A 7192-nucleotide genomic window follows, 5' to 3' on the forward strand; every position below is an offset into this window, starting at 1 on the left:
AGCCCAGCCAGCTGCACAGACAAGGTCTGTAATTACAGGAGTGACGGATCCAACAAACCTAAGTTTGAATCCACCTGCATTAGCAAGCCACGTGAACTCAGTCAAGTCATTTGACTCCTTGACCTCTGGATGAGCATCTGTAAAATGGGGACAGTGGCATCCAGCTACAATAGCTGTCATAAAGAGTGAACGAGAGCCTTTATATAAAGCACTCATTTACATTTGCAGCCATAACTGGCCATTGATATCAACGGAGATCCTGGGGTAGTTATTATCATTTTTATATCAATATACTAGAAAAGCTTTCCGATTCCGTGAGCTGGCCTGAAACTTACCTTTGTAACACTTAAGGTTTATTTTTTTATTTTTTATTTTTTTAAGACAAGGCAACCCTTGGTTGACCTCACAGATTGCAAGGACCTTGTCAGCTTACAATCCCTTGTTTTTTTTATTTATTTTTGTATGCCTACAGCACCTGGTCTTCCTAAGTGGTCTCCCACCCAAGTACTAACCAGGCCCGACCCTGCTTAGCTTCCGAGATCAGACAGGATCGGGCGTGTTCAGGGTGGCCTAGCCGCACATTTGTAGCACTGAAGCTTTAATAAGCAAACTAGTTTGTTTCCTCCAAAGCGGTTATGCAAGAGGCTTTGATGGCTGCGGCAGGCTGTGCTTTCAAGAGTTAATGTTTGGGGGGGAAAAAAGTTAATGTTGCTTCTTCAGAGACTTCCAAACAGGCCTCAGGATCATAGATCAAACCTGGGAGGAAGGGATGTTTGAAAAAAATAAATAATTTCTATTGCCAAGGAAGTTCGTTGACTGGGGCCCCATGACACCCTACCCCTCAACTCTCTAGACAAATGTCAGCCAGCCAGTGAGGAGAAGTCGGTGCTACCTGGGCTGTACCGGCCGCGGCTGGGATGCGGAGAGGCCGAGGGAGGGCAAGAAGGAGGATGAGCAAGGTCAGCAAGGTCTGGCCGCTGCAGAACGGGCAGCACCTCCGCGAAGTGGGCAGCGGTGTGGCCTGGGGCTGGGAGGGGGTGGGGCAGGAGTTACCAGGGTCCCCCAGTGTCTCACAGCTTCTGCGCCGTGGCTGAGCAGCAATGAGCAGGGACAATGACGGGAAAGGCAGTGAAACTTCAACTTCCTCATCTCAAAACCAGATGGTAGCGCCCTCCTCGTATGAAGGCGAGGTCCAGGGCGCGCAGTGAGCGCCATTCCTAGGATGTGTTGCTGTCATCACGCCTGTGAGAAGTTCTCCGCCTTTTCCCGTGGACCCTGGGCCTCACGCCCACTTGCAGCCCAACACGGTGCCACACAGCACAACAGGGGGCCCCTCGGACCAGCAGGTCATTTCATCAAGACAAGGGATATGTTCAGAAACCTCACCCCGCTCCCTTTTTAAGTCATAGGCCAGCAGCCCCAGGAAGCCTGCTCCTGGAACTCTGTATCCAGTAGCTAGGATGGACTGCACTCAACAATCCACTCTCTCCCCAAGCCCCCAGGAGACCCATGGGGACCAGTGACTTGTGAACCTACCTCTTTGGGCTCAGGGAGCACAAAGCAGGAAGGCAAGAAGCCATCCTCGACCTACTAAGTGTCAGGTGCTTCTATAAATCTCTCTACCTCCCAACGCCCCCTTGACGCAGGTGTTATTGGCATCCTCCTTTTCCAGACGAGGAGACTGAGGCTCGGGATGGGGAGGTGCCTTGCCCAGAGTCAAGAACACACGGTCTGCACTCAGGAGTTTGCGGTCAGCCTCAGAAAGCAAGACTTTCACCTGAGAAAAAACTCAGCGGCTCATTGAAATTCTGGGAACTAGAAGATCATGGAACCCAACCCCCTCTTGCACCTGGGCTATCCAAAGTCCAGACTAAGGTCATGGTTTGCCCAAGCTCACAATCTGCTTGGCCACAAAGCCAGGACTGTGCCCTTGTGCCCACAATGCTGCCCTAGGGGATACTGTGAGGCTGGGCCACCCCTCTCCCCCACCTGCAAGATAAGCCATCAACAGCCTATGAAGGAGTTTGTGGGGAGGGGCCTGACACAGCTGGAGTGCCCTGGAGGACTCCTTCCTGGGCAGTAGAGGGTGATTATGTCCAGAGAGGCCACCAGTATCCTTTTCCCTTGCCCCCTCCTAACCTATGGATGCCGAAGTGTATGGAAGTGCCCCCTGCTGGCCATCAGTAGCACATCCTCCAGGATGATAACAGGAAGCTCCTAGAACTACAGACACTCAAGACTCAGAGTTTTGCCAAGAGGAGTGATGGGGTGCTGGAGGTCCATGCTAACTCGAGCCTCTGCTCGATCCCATGAGGGTTCCACACTTTCTGTCCCAGCTTTTTGGGGCCCCGGGGATGGTCAGATATCTCAAAGAGAGATAGAGTCCATGCCTGAATCTGGGCAGGCTCGTGGCCGGTTGGAGTCAACAGAAGGCAGCAGAAGGGATGCTGCTAGGTCAGAAAAGGCCACATGATCTTGTCTTATTAGCTGGGAACTCACCTTTGGAGCTGCCAGGTAAGACACTGATGATCCTGAGGCTGCTATGACAAGACAGAGCCCCAGCTACACAAGGAGGTCCTCTGTAGGTGCTCTGCTCCCGGCCACAGCTAGCACCACTGCCAGGTGTGTGAGGGAAGATACTTCCAGGTGATTCCAGTGCCCACTTGTCCAGTCACCCCAACCTTTAAGTCTCCCAGCAGAGACCCCAGACATTAATAGCAGAGACAAGCTGTCCCCGTTGCACCTTGTCCAAATGCCTGTGTCATGCTATGACATTTGGGGGTGGTTTATTATGCAGCAATGGGTGATCGGAACACCATCGCCCCCACTGAGTGCCTGAGTGTGGAAAAGGCACTGTTCTGGAAACCAGGTGATTAGTCCTGTGACCTTGAACATGTCCCCAGGCTTCAGATTCCACGGTTGTAGAATTAGACTAACAATGCCTGCTTTGCCCACCTCACAGGCTTGTTGTTGTTGGTGTGTGTGTGTGTGTGTGTGTGATCAATCGGATGAACTCAAGGATGTGAAAGCCCTTTATAGCTTCGTGGCTAAAATAAACACACAGGGCCACATCGCCGAGGCTCCAATCTCAATTCCTTACCAGCAGTGTGACCATGAATGGGACACTGACCTTCTCTGTGCATCTGTTCCCATTCGCGTAAAATGGGGAGGATAACAGAGGGTTGTAGAGAGGTTTCAATAAGAAAATGCTCATGAAGCACCTAGTATTCACGGGTTAACGGCGAGAGAGCAGGAAACGTTGGCAATCCCTAGGAACGGCTTTGCCAAAAGCCAGAGCCTGCATCCACTCGGATGGGAGTAAGGAAATCCGAACATCTCTGCTGACCTCAGATCGCACTGGAATCCCCCAGGGAAAGGATGTGTCATGAAACTGGCAGGGGCAGGGGAAATAAAAGTGCAAAACAGACAACTTCTCTGATTTCCGATGGTAACAGATAGGAGTCCCGAACAGCCTTGACTGGCTGTTTACAGAAAGCCTGGTCCGGCCCCCTGCCTTAACTCTGGGTACCCTCCCAAAAGCCCCTTGGTCAGCCTTTTGGGGGAACTTTGAAAGGGAGCCACACATTCCAAAGCAAGAAAGTGAGTTTTAGAGTCCTGGGTGACTCTAAACCTAGTAACACTAGGCAGTAGGCCACCAACCTAGTAACACTAGGCAGGTCCCCCAGCTCCACAGAATATTATCCTGTCCATCACACAGATAAAGAAATCGAGGCTCAGAGAGGGTAACCAGTTGGACCATGATCATTTAACTGTAAGTGGCTGTATCAACAAACTATTTCTGCATAGTAAATAAACCCAAATTTGATGGCTTAAAACAATAAACATCTATTATAGTTCATGGTCATCCGTGTGGTTCATCCAGGCAGGACCAAACTAAGTTGATCTCAACCAGACTTGGCTTGCTCATGAGTCTGCTGTCAGCTGGCCCAGGATGGCCTTGCTTACGATTCTCTCCTCCCTGCGGTCACTCATCCCCAGCATGCTAGCACAGGCTCGTGTCACGTGACAGTTACAAAGATCCAGGAGTGAGAATGCATAAGTGGGCAAGGCCTCTGAGAGCCTGGCTTGAAAGTCATATGTCCTCACTTGTACCACATTCTATCGATCAAAGCAAAGAGCAGAAAAATAGACTCCACAATGGGATAAGTAAAGCACGGTGGCCATTTTTGTCACTTATACAGTGGTTGGGCTAGCATTTGAACACAGGCCTGTCACTCACTATTATGGCATACTGTCTCCAGTTATAACTCAAGTCCACAATACTCAGCAAGTTTAGTTTTGAACTCGAGCCTCTTCCCTCTCCAGCTCAGGCCCTTAAACAGTACTCTTAAGATGAGTTACCCCACTGAGAGGTTCAGAAGCACAACTTATTTACATCTATTTGCCTGGCAGCCCACGCATTTATTAGATTTCTATTGTGCCTCTCTTCTGCCAAGCTCAGGGCCATCGTGGGAATTAAATTGACAGCACAAACAGCTGGGGCACGCTCAAGACATTGCAGAAACAGAAAGCAAGTTGGAGGGGGCGCTGAAACCCTTGGCTTGGAGGGGCCTTGTTCTCAAGAGGCCAGTGATGAGTATAATCGGTCATTACAACGCTGTCCTCACCCAACTGTCTTCACAGAAATCAGTCGTCAGCTGCAGGGGCAACTCAGAGGGACAGCCCTGGTAGGGGAGCCACAAACGGGAGGGTTCTGCAATGCGCATAGCGCCCCCTGGTGTGTGCGCTGAGCACTACTGTCAGCTCCGCTGACTATTTCAAGGGTGAGACTGTGATCCTGTTGGCATGCCCCCTCCTCCACCCAAGGCATCCTCTGAGCCACCTGGTCTTGCAAATGTGGATCTTGAACATGTCACTCCACCTCCCAGAGCCTCGGTTTTCTTACCTATAAATTGGATGATGACCTCTCACCATTGCTATGAGGGATCAATGAAGTCACATTCATAAAAGGCTTGGGCCTGATGGGGTTGCTCGGGCAGCTCCCCTTCCTCTTGCAGGCAGAGCTCCACCTTTCCGCTCAGACATCAGCATGAACATCAAGTGACGGGCAGCTCAGGGTCAGGGCCAAGGCTAGTGTTAAGGTGCCTGGCCCAGAAAATATAATCTTCTATTGTTGAACTGAAGATTACACAAAAACCCAATTGGTTTCCATCATTACTAACTACAGCAAGAGTAAAACAGCAATAACATACGAGATGTTCGGTCCCCCCAGCATCACGGTGAGGAAACTGAGGTTCAGAGAGGTTCAGTCACTTGCCCAATGTCACACAGCTGGTAGGAAGTAGGGTCAGACTTCAAAGCCAGATCATCAGGTCCCAAAACATGGGCATTTGCCCTACATCTAACTCCACTGGATGGAGGCGCTCTACCAGCCTTCCTTGAGAGAGAGAGTGGACAGGTCTTTTTTCTCCATTATGTGGGTGGAAAGAGAGACTGGTGGTCCAAGCTCCATACCCTGACCCCCTCCCTGAGTCTGGCTGCAAGGCTCACCTGGCCACCAACCCCACTGCTGCCCGCTGCCTCCACTCCTCCTCCGAGAGCAGGGCCTGCTCAGGGACCCAGTCTTTGTTTCAGTGGGGTAGGCGAGGGGACATCCTGGGGGCACCTGGAATTCCCACTCCTGCCATGAGCTGCAGCCAGGCTCAGTGGGGCCAAGTTTCCAGGCGCCACCTGGCACCCCAACTCACTCCAGAAGCCTCAACCGACACTTCTGGGGAAAAGTTGGGACACAGACCTTTCCCTCACCAGGAGCAATAGCTCTGGTTGGGGTGGGAGGGGGCGGGGGAGCCCAGGAGAGCAGGGTGGAGCAGCCTTTACTCTGGGCCCACAATCAGCTCTGATGGGACAGTTGAAAACCAGAGCTGGATTACTGTCATCATCACCACATGATAATAAGAATAAAGAGAGATGATAACGTAGCGCTGACCACGCGCCTGGCACTGTTCTTAGTGTTTTTTATAGATTAACCCAATTTTCACAACAGCCCTCAGAGGAGGTAGTTAAAGATAAGGAAACTGAGGCACAAGGAGGTGACATCTCTAGTCCACAGTCGCTCAGCTAGTGAGTGGTGGACATGCTACTCCTGAGCCAGGCTGGGCCAAGCACTTCACTTAGTGATTTTATTCAATACTCACCAACTTCCAGGAGACATTGTTATGGCTGGTTTGCAGAAGAGAAAGTTGAGGGTCGAAGGTCAAGTCATAACACCCAAGATCACGCAGTTAGGACTATCTGGGCCCAAGTCCTGGGCTCTTAAACACAGGTTACCTGGTTCTCGAAGAACAAGGGAAGCCTCACCTTTGTCCCAAGCCTCCTGAGAACTGAAGTCCCAGGCTTTTCACGGAAAAGCCTGAATGGACCCAGGCAGGCAGAACCGTGGTGCTGAGGCGCCCTCTGCTGGCCTCACTCAAAAGAACAACAACAGGACCAAGGATGCGGAGAGGGATGAAGAAGGAAGGCACCATCCTGCCTTGAGCTCACAGTCTCCTCGCAGGAAATGGACTATTTATGAAAAACACCTGATCAAGGCTGAGAAGTCTTGGAGGGCTTCCTAGAGGAGGTGGTCTGCATTGAGGAATGGGTTTCCTGATTCAAGAGTTCAAGTTACTGAGGCCAAAACAATGTAGGTTGAATTGGAAAGGCCAACTGGCACGGACCACCCTGTTTGTGACAGGAAAAGCCAAGAATATCATCTGGGCTGTACCTTAAAGAATGAAAAAGCATTAGTGGGGCCAGAAAGGTAAGAAGAACCATCCACATACAGGTGCAGAGGACAGAACAGGAAATCCCAGGTCAGGGTGGGGAGGGTGGAAGGAGGGCAGGGAGCTGAGCTGAGCAGATAGGAACTGAAGCCACAGCTTCACAGTAGACTCAGCAAAGGTGGAGACAGAGAAATGGTGCTGGGCTGAGAGCCAGGATAGCTGGTAGCATCTTGTCACCTGGGAACTCGTTGGAAATGCAGATTATTGAACAAGCCCCTCCACCCCCGGGTGATGCTAAATTTTCAGCACCACTGTTCTAAGCAATCCCTGAGGATCCTGCTCTCTGCTATCAATTCCCGGCTGCACCTCTAATGCCCTTCAAAAACCAGGTGAGCTCCGGAGAAGAACTGAGAATCCACATGGCTTTGCTTCATGGTTTTGTGGGTTCCTGGTACCATGCTGACATGTGC

General features: G+C 51.2%; 1 pseudogene; it reads right to left on the reverse strand.

The window, feature by feature from the left end:
- Window positions 1-463: 463 nt before the first annotated feature.
- On the reverse strand, window positions 464-582 carry LOC112481838 (annotated as a pseudogene).
- Between the last annotated feature and the right edge of the window lie 6610 nt (window positions 583-7192).

The sequence above is a fragment of the Pteropus alecto genome, unplaced genomic scaffold (genome assembly GCF_000325575.1).
Source record: "Pteropus alecto unplaced genomic scaffold, ASM32557v1 scaffold125, whole genome shotgun sequence".
NCBI lineage: Eukaryota > Metazoa > Chordata > Mammalia > Chiroptera > Pteropodidae > Pteropus > Pteropus alecto.